The sequence below is a fragment of the Motacilla alba genome, chromosome 1, assembly GCF_015832195.1.
Source record: "Motacilla alba alba isolate MOTALB_02 chromosome 1, Motacilla_alba_V1.0_pri, whole genome shotgun sequence".
Lineage (NCBI taxonomy): Eukaryota > Metazoa > Chordata > Aves > Passeriformes > Motacillidae > Motacilla > Motacilla alba.
In genome coordinates, this window is record NC_052016.1 from 41,139,179 (window position 1) to 41,155,512 (window position 16,334).

A 16,334-nucleotide genomic window follows, 5' to 3' on the forward strand; every position below is an offset into this window, starting at 1 on the left:
TCATCTTATATTTTGCAAATATAAACTGCAGTAGATAGGGAGGTTGTTTTGAGGCTGGCAGATAGTGCAGAAACTTTTGGTTGCTGAGCATTTTGGAGTGGGTTTTTTTGTTTGTTTTTGTTTTGCTTTGGGGGTTTTCATGGGGTTTTTTTGTGTTTTGGTTTGGTTTTTGGTGGGGTTTTTTTTTGTTTGGTTTGATTTGGTTTTTTGGTGGGCTTTGGTTATTGGTAGGAGTTTTTTTGAGATATTAGAAGAGTTTCTCAAAATATTAGTTTGCAAGAGTCAGCCATGCAATTTCACACAGGTAATAGGAATAGGCACCAGCCAAGCAAGAATCCAATTTGTAATAGCATTCACTTTATCACACCACCCTAGAAAGATGCTCTATGTAGTAACTACATGAACCATTCATAATAAATGACCCCAAGGGAAAAGTGATTAATCATATTTCAGTTGTTAGTTTAGCAAAGTGAAACACATTCCAGTGGAAGAAGATTGCCTTACTGATACGTATTTAGAGGCACAAATTCAGGGGCCCAATAAATGGGCATAAAATCTAGAGGTATGCCATTTATTTCAAGAAACTTCTTTGCTAAAGGAAGGGTGGGGAGACTTCTTTTTAAACCACAGTCAAACATGCATTGGAAAAGAGTGATCTCTTCTGAGACATACATGGACTGGTCATATGGTTTATATATGAACAAGTGTAGGATCATGTTAATCAGATGACACATAAAACACTTCCTTTTTTGCCCTAATTCCCAAAGAAGAAAACAATTGACACACAAGATATGCTATGACATATTGCCACAGCCTGCTTTGCATTTAGGTGAACTATTACACAGTACTGTTTTCTTGAAATGCGATGCTCTAACACAGTCTTGGTCTCAAAGATCTCCCCACCAAAATTTCTTAGGTTTCTCTTTGTTTCTGTCCTCTTACAGAAATGTACTGGTCAAAGTCAACTCCAATTTCAGCAGATGCTGCAAAGAGAATTAGTCTTTCCCAGCAGCCTTTTGCATTGGTCTATTACCACTCATATTGTGCAATGGAAGCACAACATGAATGGAAGCAAAACACAAATCTACTTGTGTTTTTAATTTTAAATAACTAGTGAGACATGTAATATCTGTCTGCAACCAGGCCCTGTATTACATGTAGCCACTGGAACTGTTCAGAATGAGATCTGAGCACTGTGACAGTCAACATAATCTATCAGGTTCACTGGACACTGGATTTGCACCTCATATTTCTGGCAATATCGTATAACTTGTTTTACTTTTTTTTTTATCGTATAACAGAGAGGAATTGGTTAAGAGGGAAGGGTATTGATTTTGTTTCTAATCTAGCATAAGCACAATGAACAACTAAGTAATACTCATAGGCACTAACACTCCATAATTTAAGTTTTATAGCAAATGGATTTAATCTTCTGTTGAGATGAGTCCCTTACAAAGTTTACATGAGCTTCTAAGAGAAATCATATGCTGATTTTCTCTTGCAGGGCTATAAAATAGTATTAAAGATGCTTGACTGAAATAGATAACATACTCTCAATTATCAGAGCCAGTTATCATAGAGATTTTTAAAATTTTCCCACTAACATCTCTTAGCAATGTAAAATTTTCTTCCAGTTTCTTTAAAAAATGAACAGTTTATACTGTTTTATCAAACAGAAAGTATCATGATCCTCCTGGCCTTGTTTCCTAACAATGAATCATTTCTGTCTGCAAGGCTCTGCCCTCAAGTCCTCTGTACTGATATACAGTATTTCACTATTGTCTATTGAATAACTCCTTCTACATTCCCAACTCATTGGAATGCAATACGTTTTTTTTTATTCATAGCTTATGCTTGTCTTGTTGCGTTATAGCATTATTGTGATTATTAATCCCTTCATCATGTAACGATACTACGTGATAAATAAGCCCTCTGTTACCACTCTGGAATTGTTACCTGCTAAAGTGCTGCCTTTTACCTCAGATAAAAATCTTGCATTAAATTTTCTTCCAGTAAGATCCTTTAAAACATTAATTTGGCTGAGGAGTGATGCAAATGACCAAGAGAGAGATTTTTCTGTTTTAATCCCAGTAATGAATCCTTTATCTGTAAGTAGGCAGCTTTTCTATTTTCAATATGGGTCTGTTTAAAATGTTACAAATACGCAGGATGAGAACTGTCTAGTTTGGGGGTTTTTCCCTCCTGCATTAAAGTACCTCTGAATGCACACAGATTAATTTTTTTTTTTTAATTTTTAACTTCATTATTTCAGTGAATAGGACAGATTGGTTTTGCACAAAGACATTAGCAAGGGGACTTTGATGTACTACCTGCATGATTGCAGTCAAATTAATTATTGTCACTCTAGGAAACAGTGGGGTTTTTTGTCCCCAGCTGAAAATGAGGATAGCATTCCACCTGTCCCTTCCTAAATTTTGTCTGATTTTCATATTTAGACTTTGTCATTAAGGGGTCATTATTACATTTAGGTATTTTAGGCCTCTTATCTCTACTGGGACCCTTACTGATTGTCTAGATATAAATATATGGTATTAAGAATACAAAATCATAGACAAAATGCCTCACCACTTAAAATGCAGCATGTGAGAGTGAAATTGATATAGTTTTACTCTTACCTGTCTGGTGTAATTCTTGATTAAACAACAAATTCTTGATTAAAAACAATTAATACAAATTATAATCTTGGATGCTTTTCATGCCATCCTAACAAAGTCATTGTAACTAAAGAATAAATTTAAATAATTGTTCAAATTATACATATTGAAAGTTATTGGAAATAGGCTAAAGAACATCAAAACAGCCATTTAAAAATCAGGTTAAACTTCTTGTCTTTTCTTTCAAGCTTAGTATCTTATTCAAGGGATCAGAGATAGGGTTGTAAAGCATTGGAACAGTTTGCCACGTGAAGTGGTAGCAATTCCATTCCTAGAATTGTTCAAAAAAAAAGTGGATATGGAGGACATGGTTTAATGGTGAACATGTTGGTGGTACTAGTTTGATGGTAGGACCTGATGATCTTAAAGGTCTTTTCCACCTTAAAGATTCCATGATTCTGCTTTAAAAAAAAAAAAGTCAAAGGGCAAAGCATGCACCCAGCATCAAGAGAGGTTGAAAACACAATGGGAGGAACCACTAACTGGTCAGCCTTACCCCAGTCCTTGGAAGTCATGAAGGTCAGTCATGAAACGCATATCAGTGTACATGAAGGAGGAGGTGATCAGGAGCAGTCAGCATAGATTTGTGAAAGATAACTCAGAGTTGGTCCAATAACTGCCTTCTATGACAAAAATGTCTCGATCTCTGGCTAAGGAGAGAGCACTGGCTGCCATCGACCTTGTCTTTAACAAGGTTTTTGGACCTGTCTCCCACCTCAGGGACTTTCTAAACAATTTTGTTTGAATTCAGGTTTGACCATGAAGTAGTGTGGTTACCTCTATCTGGAGCTCCTAAAAATGGATTAGAGCATGGCATGTTTTCTGCCAGGTACTAGTATATTTTCTACAGTTTAAAAGGGATTTTATGTCTCTAGACAGTGAGCAGTGCTCGTTCTGGACTTTGTAATTATAGTTCCTTTTGTGCATGGCTACCAGTGGACCAGGATTTCTGGGTTACTTTTATAGCATGGACATTATTCAGAGTTCTGTTCTAAATCAAAAATCCCGGGCTGGAGAAAGACCACAGAGGAAGACTTAAAAAAAAGCCACCAGGAAAAAAAACTCTTTCCTAGATTTATTTTGATATTACAGGTGTAATACTAGGCACCAAACATCTTTAAACACAGGTAAAATATAACTATTACTGCAAATATGTTTTCATGGCTTTCAAACAGACATGAAAGAAGTTATGGACAAAATGTTGTGAAAAAACACACAAACTTTATAATCAAAATGGCTTGTGGGTCTATAATTTCAATGGAGCTTTGTTCTTTCATAGCACAGGATAATCAAAGCTGATTAGGATTTGTCGTCACAAGGCACTGTTTGAGCTGTACCACAATTACCTTGTTACTTGAGCATCTCAAGGCTTGTTGCTGCCTTAGGCAACATCCCTTGTGCTATGTCATTGTGCCTTATCATAAATTATACTCATTAACAGTGTATGAATAATGGTTACTTGCAGATGATTTCAAATTTTATTTAAAACCCTCTTGTGTGGAAGCCTATCTCCTGTTGGATATCCAAAAGCCATCGATAATAAAATTGTTTACTTTTCAGTTTGTGGTTGTTCCTAATTCTGTTGCCTGTTTTACAAATCTTTCCCCAATATATTAGAGGCATAAGTCATGAGGATTCCTGGTTGTGCAACTAAAAGTGAAACAGCATGAAAGGCAGCAGCAGCTGGGACTAGGACTTGGGAGTTTTGAGATCTTCTGGTCTCTATCCTATTAATCTCAGGCAAGTAATTTTCTCTTTGAGTTCCCACTGGTTGTCTCCTCTGGAGAACTTATTACTTAATGAGATACTAAGACCCTATATTCAAATAGGATTTCCGTAATACAATATTCTCTACTCCTAATTTAGGTTTCCTAAGCAATGTGCTGAGAAGGGGGGAAAAAAAGAAAAAGATAAATTTTCATGCAAAAACAACTTCCCACAAAAAAAACACCCCAAGGGCCAACCAGGATTTCCAAGCATAAGGGAAATCACTTTGCTCTTTCTCGCAACAGGTTGTCTTATCTTGGCAATTTGCATATATTGATCAATTTCAGAAGAGATTAGACAAATACTGTGTAGTTTTTCTGGACCTCAGTGTGCCTGTAGAGTATAGAATACAGAACAGCAGCTTGAATTATAATATTCTCTGAATTGTCTTCTCAGCATGCTAAATTCCCATTTCAAATTAAATATATATATAGCAAACAAGAGAGTTTACTTAGCTGTTTCATAGAAAGTCTCCGGACTAGATCCTAAACTCATAAATAGTATTTATATTTACATTTTAGGCTTTTTACAGAAAAGGAAGGCATTTTTTTAAACATACTGCAAAGTTGGTTTTTTGGGGGGTTTTTTTATGACAATGGATTCTGGACAAATATCAATCACCCAGACTGACAGTCAGCCAGAGAACTTTTCTGATGTCACAATATTTAGAAAGACCAGAGCTGTCTTTCAAAATCCTGATCTTTCAAGTTAGCTAGAGAGAAGCAGAGAATTCAGGATTTAGATTTGAGGAGCATTTACCTCAAATATCATACTCAACTACCCTGTCAAAATAAGGTGCAAAGGACCTATCTTGGGCCCTTATGATGATTTCAGCCCTAGAAAGCTGGGACAGAGACACTACCTCAAAGAGCTTTGCCCCAAAAATGACTGTGAAGTTTTAGTAGACCATCATATTAACCAAATGCAGTTTTCATCTGCACATCAAGCTGCTTCTTTGAAATTAGTGCAATAAGAGCACCAGATAAAGCTGGTATTGTCTCTTTTACAAAATATACTATTCCACTTTGCACTGTAAACAATATTTCATGTATGTTGATCAATGTAGTTGCTTGCTGCTGCTTTTCATGGATGAGACTCAGCATTCATCAGCCAAACTTTTTAGGTCAGACACTCCAAATAACTACTCTTTTTCCACTAGTGTTCATAGACGTAACAAAGAAGCAGCAGGATATAAAATCTATTTCCGCCACTAACACAGATTTACAAATGTACACACAGCACTGAACCTGTCTTCTGAGTTGCTTACTGATTTATTATATTTTTCTTCCTGAATGCACTGTGTAGGGTTGACAACTTTCTAAAGTCATCTTGAGAATCAGAAAGTTGTATATCGTAATATTGACTTGATAATTCTTCAGTGTTGCTTTTTTTAGCAGGTTAAAATAATGTATGATTATCGTCCCTCATCTAGTTTCTTGACCTATAACTCCTGTTCACAGGTGCTTGCAGATGTATCAGAAAATCAGCTCATTCCACTTATAAATAAAATCTCTGCATGTATATCTTATTTTTAGAGATAGCACATTTTCTTGGAAAAAGCATTTCAAAGCTGCTTGTGATAACTATTTTGATACCTAGGTTATAGAGAATAGGAATAGTATTCACTGTGTTAATGGAGAAAGTGGAATCAGATTCCACCAAAAGATGTACAGTGGAAGAGGAATAGGCAATATCAACAAGATGAAGCACAAAAATTTCAATTAACTGTGAGGAAAAAACAGTGCATAATTAGAGTGATGAAACACTGGAAAAGGTTGCCCAGGTTGGTTGTAGTGTTTCCATCCACAAAGATAAACAAAACTCACCTAAACAAAATACTGAGCAATCAAACTTGTCCTTGAAGATAGTTAGAGCTAAGTACAGCTTTGGAACAGATGATCTCCAGATGTTTCTGCCCATCTGAATTTTTTTCAATTGTGTGCCTGCGTTCCTATTTACTTATTCGGGAATTATCTACACTAAAATGTTATTATTTTGAATTGTTAGCAATGACACTGCTCAAGGCTTTAACTGAAGGGACAAAAACTGAACAAAAGATTGGCAAATATTAATGAGAGACAGAGATGTAGAATATCCTTTATTGGACAAAATAATTTAAAAACAGACAGAACACTGGACCTGGATGGTCCAAGGTTAATATAGGAAAACTAGGACTCATCTTGATCACAACAGTAGTTCCCTCTGTTTCTGAAAAATATCACAGAAGGCTATAAAATCCTAAGTCTCCCAGTAAAAACAGTTGCAAATTTTAGTGTTTTCTTGATATGCAAACATTTTCTAATATTGTATGTTGAAATTTTATCAGTGATGCTTTGAAAACTTTTATTTTTCTTTTTTCACATGGCAGAGGGTGAATTATTATAGTATGATATCAAAAAGTGCTTTTCAGTTGTTAAGTCATCTGAAGAAAACACAGTCACTGACCCTTTACACAAAACAAGGAAATAAATATAATTCTTGAAAATCAATCCATTTTGAGACAATACACAAGTTTCTGTTCCAACATGAACTTAGAAATGCCTTAAAAAAGGTGAACAAAACTAATAACATTCAAATAGAAAATGAGAAACAGAAAGTATTTATGAATACACTGATGTGCTTAAAAACAGCAGATTACCATGTCAAGTTTAGGAGCAGTTCTAGTTGAAGTATTCAGAATCATTGTATTTATCTAAATGCCAGTGAGGAGTGAGAGACAATTCCAGGGCCATTCATGTCAGAAGTAGAATGAATTGTCCTCTGGAGATATTTTTTACTAGGCTAAGTAGCTAAAACTAGCTAAGAAGAAAGCTTACTCTTCACTCAGGATTTCTACGTTAGTTAAAAAAAAATCCAGGCTTGACTTATATGGAATAGCCCTTTTCTGCTTCAAGAACTGACATGAGCAGTAGCATACAGCAACTCTACAAAAATTAATGAGATAAAATCTGAAATGGTTACCTAGTTACGCCAAAATTATTGCAAGCTCTACAATAATTTTTATCAAAATTACACCATTAAAATTATTTGAGCAGAGCTAAAACAGAAATGTTTGAAACAGCTTGGGCTAGAATCAGGCTCTGACCCTTTCTCTAAACCCATACCTATGACCCATACCTCTCACCCTTTCTCCAAACCCATACCTACATCTCCATCACTGAAACAATGATCAATGACTGCTTGTCACTACTGAGACCAAACTGCATTGCACGCCTCTCCATGCAGTTGAATTATTTTCTGTGGTAAAACAGAATAATTCAACCATGCTTCCACATTAGAGTAGCCTGTGGTTTATGACATTCTTCAGACCATGGTGGATGTTTGTTGGAAGTGCACAAAGTATATCAGGCAGTCTAGGTCCTTTCTAGTTCAGTTACAGAGATGGATCATAAAATCTAATTTGCAAGGAGAGGTTGTAGAACCAAGATAATGCTCTGCCTCACATTTCTCTAAATTATGCTGGATGAAAACAGTGTTATGGGAGATGATCTGTGGCACCTAATTTTGGACACCTTCTTAATCAGGTCCTAAAAGTTGTTCAACAAGTTCTTACATAAATGTCACTTTTTTCAAAGGAACTTTCTTATTCTGGCAATATTTTCTGTTCCTTCCTAAAGTCTTTCATAAGTTGTTTTCTAGCTTCCTCATACCTAGGTACCACAGCTGCACTGGGACCCAGTACCTGACTATAAAGTGAAGGTGAACATAGTGTAGTCTGGAGAGGCAGAGAACGAGCCAATAACACTATATTTATTTCGCTGCTTGATTTGATTTCTGGTCAGTGGTGTGATTTCCCCAAAATGAGCTGTGACATTTCCTACAGCTACCTCCTCAGCATAGAAAATAGGATTCTGCTCACCTGGGACTACCACAAGGGAAAATGCTTACCAGCTCTAGGTCTGTACACAGTGTAAGACAAAAAATTCTATTCAATTCTGTGATACAGCTCAATCATAATGATTGCTTTTGGAAAAACAGAAAGCACATAAAAGTACATGGGGAGGACTCATTCTTGTTAACATTTAATATTTTCATATAAACATAATCTTTCCTCAAGATGAGTTTAAGATTGCAATCTTCTTCTGTAGAGATGCAAAACTTAATGGAAAAAATGATAAAATGAGCATCTTCCTGATGGCATTTCTGTGTGCATTAGTAGAGACATCTGTTTTACTTTCCTTTTCACCTTAGTGTATTTTTAACATGCATATAATTTTATTCTGTTGATTCGGTTGACTTGCTTCACCAATCATTTCTCTACTAAAAGAGCTCTAAAATGGTCAATAAAACAATAAAATATCAAATAAAAATGCTCCCCAATTGTGGCAATTTCATGAAACTAGATCCAAGTTTTTTGTAAAACATGTTGCATCTGCTTTGCTTCTATAAAATCCATTTACTAGAGAGTACATTTTTCACAGTAAAATCACATAATGCTTTTTGATGCAAAATATTTTATGAAGATTTCATAGGCAAGCTGATTTGATGTATTCTCCTTAAAAAGAATGTTTAATTTTTTTTTTTAAATTAATGCCTTGAAATGATGCATACCTCAAGTTACAGGTACAAGAGCAGCTTAAAATAACTCGTTTTGTACCATGGAATGGTAATATACTGTATTTTATATTGACCTGCAGAAATAATTGGGTTCATATATTTGTGGACTCTCATTTATTATTAGATATGTTATTAGATAAGTGTTTTAAAGGTTGCTTCTGTCAAATAATAAAATATCAGTTTGATGGTCTATTTTTCATTACATCAACATGCAACGTAAGAGTAAAACTGTATGGAGATAAATGGCTAAATCCTTCAGGGCTAACTCCACTTGAAAAATTTTTATTGGAGATAATATGGATAGTTTGAGTATAAAAAATAACTACATTAACACTCAGGAACTTTTTTGTGTCAACTTTAAAGCAGAATGACCCAGCCACCACAGAAGCTGATAGAAGCTTTCCTTTGACTGGGATGGAAGAGAACCTGCTCCTGAAAAACACCCTGATACCTTGACAACTTCTCCAAAACACATCAGATTTGATATTCTGTGTATGTACCATACCATTGAAATCACATATACTTCTGCCACCAGAGAGTAATTTTAGGAATGACAGATGAACTGCACCACTGAGAAAAGTTTCTGCCTAATCTCCAATGTGTTCAGAGACTTGTTCAGTTGACTCAAAACCAAGTTATTTTGCAAAAGAAAATGGTAAAAAGCTAAATCACTTTCCTTCAATATGAACACCCATTTGCAATGGCAAAGATTTGGTTTTGAAACCCTAATTGAAAGTTCTGCCTGTATTACAGTAAATCAAATAATTGTTTGAATTAAACTGCGTGTCATGATGGTCTTAACAATCCAAGACAAGCATTCAAACAAAACAAGTTGAAAATGTAAACTATCGTAACTTAAAACAAAAGGACTTACCAATCTGTCAGTAATATTTTCATGCCAGTCTTAGCAGCAGCTGGGGCCTGAGGAAAAGAGAAAGCAAAAAGATTTGTCTCAGTTGCTTTATACAGCAATGCAGGAGTCAGAGGAGGGTGTCAGTGAATCAGATGCCTCAGGTCAGTGGAGTCACCTCCAACATATCAATGCAGCTTCTCAAGTTCTCTGTGATGACACAGATTTACACCAGAAGAGCATCTCAGAGCAAGTATAAGTACAGAAATTCCTGGTTTTGTAGTCTTACATTTTCTGTAGATGCCTTTATGGTATACAAGCGGGAATATTTTAAACTATTAGAAAACTACACAAAATTCATTTTTTATATTTCTACGAGATATTATCATGACAATTGGCAAATTTCCTAAAATAACACAGCAAGTCAGATCTATTGAACAAATTTCTACTCTTTAGCTTTTATTTATCAGGCAAATTGAACAAGAAGATATTAAATATGGTTAAAAGTTTTTTGGTCTTGTTCTTGTGAAATAAAAGCCACTGAACTGATACAAAACTTTATAAAAGAGTAGCTGTAACAGTTGAAGAAACAAGTCCTGGTTTTGAGAACAATAAACAATACCTAAATTTAGGTTCTTTAGGAAAAAAAAATATTTTATTGTATATAGAATTGTGCCATAAAGGGGAAGCCAGGATACACTAAAAATATTATAATATATTCAGTGATAAGAAAACATGAAATCAAGATGTTTACCTCTTTTCTGAAATATGTCATGTTTGGTTACAATTCAATTCTGACCAATAAAAATAAATACTTAATGAAGTAAGTAACCAAGTAAGATATTCCTAGCCTGTAGAGTATATGCAAAGGTACTGGGTCTATTCTCTTTTCATGTAATTAATAAAATAAGATTCCATTAATTTGGTGGGCATTAGTAGTGCTCAAACTGAAGACAGAATCGAGCTATTTCCCTGTTTTTTTCTGATGATCTTTTCAAAAACTGTTCAGCTTCACCAAAATTGATGTGTCAGATGAGAAATTACAGCTAAATTCAAAATGGCTTTAAGCTGCACTGAAATATTTAAATTAACTGAAACAAACCTAATGAGAGCAGTGAAGACGCTAAATGTTATTGGACTAAAATTCCAATTACTTGTGAACACAATGGACAAATAAGCTTATTCAAACCCATTATTTCAGAGTATAAAGGCTTTTATACAAGAAGATGAAATGTTCTACATACAGGGGTTTAAGAAATTGTCACTAAAGCCATTATGATACTTCAAATAGAGACAACAGTAAAAAATGGCACTCCACAGAATGTAATCTCAGCTCTGTTTTCCTTTAATACCACTCACCCCATCAGACCTGTAGTCTGTGTAGAGAGACTTAATACTTTATCTGAAGAAATCCCACTCAGCCTCCTTCACAAGCAGATAATGACAGGAAGCATTCCTAACAGCATTACTCATTTACAAACACTAGTAAGTATTATGGGATTTTAGTCCAACATCATTTTATGCTTCTGTGGTTCAGAACTTTAATGAATTAGATTGCATTTCTAGTAGGAGGCTCTGTGGGATAAGAATGTCAAATAAATATCTACTTAAACTGTCTGTTTTCAAGCTTTTTACAGATCCTTTGCTTCAAACAAGCTGATCACATCATAAAAGCAGCCAGATAAACAAAACAAATCTGTGTAAATAATTTGGGGGTTTCCCAGCTCCATATCAACATTAGAGCTAAATTTTATTTAATTATTAGTAGTGATGGCTTATTCTTCTCAGGATCAGAGACAACAAATTTAAGGACATCAGTCTGAGGAGTTTGATGTGTTTCTGTTTGGTTGATTCCTGCTATCCATTATGTTTTGGTTTCACAACCTGCTCTGAAGACTGTGACATCTGCTCAAGAGATGGTTATGGATGTGTGTCATTATTAGTCTGATTTTTTCTGCAACTCACACCAAGAAATTCTCTCAATATTTACCTTCCCTACACAGCTATACACAATGAAAACTGCTACTTATTTTCAGCATGGCTAACCACACATTGAAAATAATAGGATAGGAATAGCATTAAACAGAGGGAAGAACCATCAAATACAACAGAACAGCTGTGAATAGAGACATGAAAGGCAGAAAATATCCAACCTACAAAGAAATTAAGAAAAATAAATGGTTTTGATGAATTTATTGCCCTCTACAACTTCCTGAATGGTGTTGCATCAAGATGGGGGTCAGCCTCTTCTCCCAGGCAACCAGGGGATATGGTCCCAGGTTGCACCACAACAGGTTCAGGCTGGATATAAGGGAAAATTTCTTCACTGAAAAGAGCCTCTTCCAAAAAAAAAAGTTTGGGAATAGGCTGCCCAAGGAAGTGGTGGAGTCGACATCCCTGGAAGTGTTCAAAAAAGGAGTGGATGTGGTACTTTGTGATATGTTTGAGAGAACATGGCAGTATTCAGCTGAAGATTGCACTGGATCTTGGAGGTCTTATTGAACCCTAATGATTCCATGCCAGCTGGTTTATGTTGTAAATATTTCCCAAAAAAGCATAGAGCATTCAAAAGTAAGGCAAAAAAAAGCCATATACAGTTTAATGGAACAGTGCTGTTACACAAGAAGTGGTTACATGTCCAAACAGTGTTTTCTGTCTCTGACTCTTTTGAACTATTATGAACATAATTGAGGCCAAAAAAAAAGTATAAATTCTTTTGAGTGGCAAATTAGCTTCCACTGTCAGATTGTAAAGAATCTATTTAGGTGAATGTCCAGTAGGCCCATGGAAAGAATGTTTTCTGAAGTACCTCTTGATTGTTTTTATAATTAAATGTAACTCAGAGAAAAGAAGATGTGAATCTTCACCTCACCTTTTCCTTCACTTCTGTATTGCATTCTTTATTCTCACATATAGTGATAGTTGTGATTTGCATCCTGTCTATTCACACATAAAAGCTTTATTGAGATATCAAAAAAATTGTCACCTCTTTTATGCCCTTCTGGAAGAATAAACACTGATGTTTCACCAGGAAGATGGAAAACGTGTTCTCCCCTTAAATTACTAATTACTAAAACAGTTTCTGTTAAAGCTAAAGAAGAATTAATTTACATAATGATAACACACATATTGCTTAGATAAAATAGTAGCCACATTTAAAATGAGTTTTGAAGAAGGTGACAATAAAGAAAGTTGCACTTGAACCATTGCAATGATGAGGAAAAAGCTAGCTGGCAGGAGTGACCACACTTAATGTAATAAATCACAAAGGATATTTTATAGGCATCTATCAAATTCAAGGGTCTGTTGAAAAGACAAAAATACAGCAACAACTTCAAATGATGTGTCAATCATGCCCTGGTACTAGGTCTGCTTCAAAAAAATGCATTGTTGTAACACCAGCACCACAGCATGAGTTCATTACCCATACATAACTTAATTGCCCATACATAAGAAACATTTTTATTAAGAAATCAGGGGGGTTATAGTTAGGATATCCTGAATTTCAGTTTGCAGATACAAACTTGCATCAGTCTCCTTGTGCATACATACCACGAAAATCCTGAATTATGCTACCTGAGCCTCAGCCAGTCCACAGACAAACAAGGGTAAGAAATTGCAGTTATTTCAGTTATTTTTGAACATGCTGGTGGTTTCTTTTTTTTTTTTTTTTTGCATAAACCAATTATTGATGATCTCATGTCACTCCTTCAGTCTTCCATGTGGGTGTAAGAATTCAAGATCTGTTCATTTGATTATTCTGAAATTCTTGAAATTCTAAGTAATTTTGGTGACCGTGGGAGAGCTCTAAGTAATCATTCACTTTTTGAACTATGTAATCTAGAGAGTATCCATTCACAATAGAGGCCACAGGGCTGGGATTCATTTTATCTACATTTAGTCACAGAAAACTTAGGCTCTTAGTCTAAATTAGGCTTCTAATTTCTTTCTATAAGTGATGGAGAGAGACAATCAATTCCAGATTCATTCAATCCTAAAATAGACAATTAAGATAAATGAAGGACTGTCTGAGCAATCCTGTCTCACTTATCTGGCCTCATGACTGGCTTAGACAAGACCCCTAACATTTATATGGTTAATATGACATGATTGATTCTACCTCAAAATACACAGATCTCACTTTTCTTCCATGTTCTACCATGTGTTTGCAAGGGAGCATTAAGTGTCTAGATGAAAATAAATTGCAGGCATTTTCGTAAGGATAGTGCAATGGATGTGGTCATAAAACCATGCAGGAAAAGTAAGGAAGCCTTGGTCCATTTGTCAGCAAGGGACACGAATATTCCACTACAATAGTTATTTGGATTAAGACTGAATAACCATCTCTGCTGAACAGAATAAGTAATTAGTACTAATCAGACAATTAATGATTCTGATGTAAGTCTATGGTAGGCTTTCAATGCTATAGAAGCACATATATGTAAAACTAAAATGCAAATGAAGCAATGCATAATGAGTAAAACGAGGATTTCTGCATATTACTTTGAACACACATAAGTAATTGTCAGTCCATTACTAGATAATTAGGAATAATGATAAATTATTTAACAAAAACCTCAAATTTCAGAGGGAGGAAATGGTGCCTAGCCCTGAATTTTGCTAAAATTTTTAATTGCTTTGCAAAGATACAGAACAAAAATCTGCAGATTAAATCAGACTTCTCATGCATGACCCCATGAAACCAAGCTGCTTCACGGGGCACTGGCATTGCCAGCCACCACCCCACAGCCCTCAGGAGAGGCCAGTATAACTATAGGAACAGGCTTCCAATATTCTGTCACACCCATGCAGGTAAGATTTACTTGTTTTGACAAAACTACACCTGAGTATCAAAAAAACCCCGAGTTTTTAGGTGCCTGCAGTCCAGATGCTGGCAATAATCCAAAGGACATTTGAAAAACTTTGACATTCACAGATTGATGCAATCATAAAACCGTTTTGGGTTGGAAGGGACCTTAAAGATCATCTAATTCCAATTCCCCCTACCATGGGCAGGGACACCTTGCTCAAAGACCCATCCAGCCTGGCCTTGAACATTTTCATAAAATCTCCATTTATAAGTAAAAGTTATGTAGGGTGGGGATGCATCTGACCAAATCGAGATATTATGCTGAGTCTATGATGTGGCATAGACAGTGGTTTTTTCAGTATTTAGCACCACATTGCAATTTTTGCTGTTATTCCTTTAGTCAACAGCTTGTCATGTTTTTCAAATCAAAACAACAGCTTAGAAATTTCTTAGACAGAAATGTTTAGGAGAAGGAAATTACATAAAATATATTATTTGCATTTACTAACACAAGAATAACACATTTTAAACTTAGGATCTTTTAGGACTACAGCAAGAACGAGGAAATACAAAATGGGAATCAGCTGTCCACAGGAGGTGTGATAACATATCTGATTTAATGCAAGAAATTACTTCAGTTTAGTTCCTATGAGCTCATAAGGAATAGCTCACATAAACAACAGAGTGGAAGAAAAGAGCAAAGTAACATGCTGAGACCTGCTGTCAAGGAACAGCACCTCATCAAGGCACAAAACAAGAGTCCGAAAACACAGAAATTCAGATAATCTTAAATAACGACATCATATCTGACCATATCTCCCCTAGCTTTGCTTATGTATTGATATGCAAATATTTGTAGACATGGATCTCCATGTCAGATATTCCCTTCCCCTTCTCCATTGAACTGGTGGATGGGATGACATTGTCCCCTTAACCAGGGCATTTAATTAAGGCAGTGGCAGCAGCCCCCAGCTGACATGGAGCAGATTGTTAAAGCCACTTCCACGCTGTGCTATGATGCATACAGTGGGATTTATCTCACTTTGTTTTTGATGTCCTTAGAGAAGACACCTGCCTTTGAGATAATCACTTGAGCCTCCGTCACTGGCACTGGCAAGAAGCAGGCACTTTCAGAGCTCAACTACCTAATCCTTATTTAGATTGTTCTCACCTTGTACTTACACAAATCTGTTCCCACTTTTATTTGGAATCTCTCTACCACATTTCCCAACCTGGAAGAGCAGCTGCACCTCCTGCAAGGCAGCAGATGCAAATAGATGTGGACTGCTGAAAGCTTGCTACTGTCTTACATTTACTTATTTTTTATCTGGAAAGAAAAAAAAAAAAAAAGAAAAGAAAAATAAATAAAGGGAAAAAAGAAAACGTGCTGGTTTTGTTTTCCCCAGAAACACTGTCGGTTATTTTGAAGCCCTTAATACAGTAACCAACTATTATCCCAAATAAGACACTTTTACAGTTTTTGTGATAACCTCTTCAGCAAAAGTTAACTGTCATTATCAAAAACATTTAAAAATACTTAAAATACAGCTTGACATAGATTTTTTTTATCCTTTTACTAGCTGTTTCATTAGAATTTTAGTCCTTTCATGCACTAATTCTGGTTTTGTGCCTTGAAGCAGATGCTATCTTGCCAATGGAAATGTTTTTTACACCT

The 16,334-nt window shown here is 35.5% G+C and overlaps 1 protein-coding gene across 4 annotated transcripts in view; it reads right to left on the reverse strand.

The window, feature by feature from the left end:
- The window catches only part of TENM4 (teneurin transmembrane protein 4), a 1,547,018-nt gene that overhangs the window by 1,340,215 nt on the left and 190,469 nt on the right, over positions 1-16,334 (reverse strand). For all 4 annotated transcript variants that reach the window (XM_038158275.1, XM_038158258.1, XM_038158266.1 and 1 more), the window contains one exon: positions 9,874-9,920. The gene's annotated coding sequence lies outside the window, so the exon portion shown is untranslated. The remainder of the gene's footprint in view (positions 1-9,873; positions 9,921-16,334) is intronic.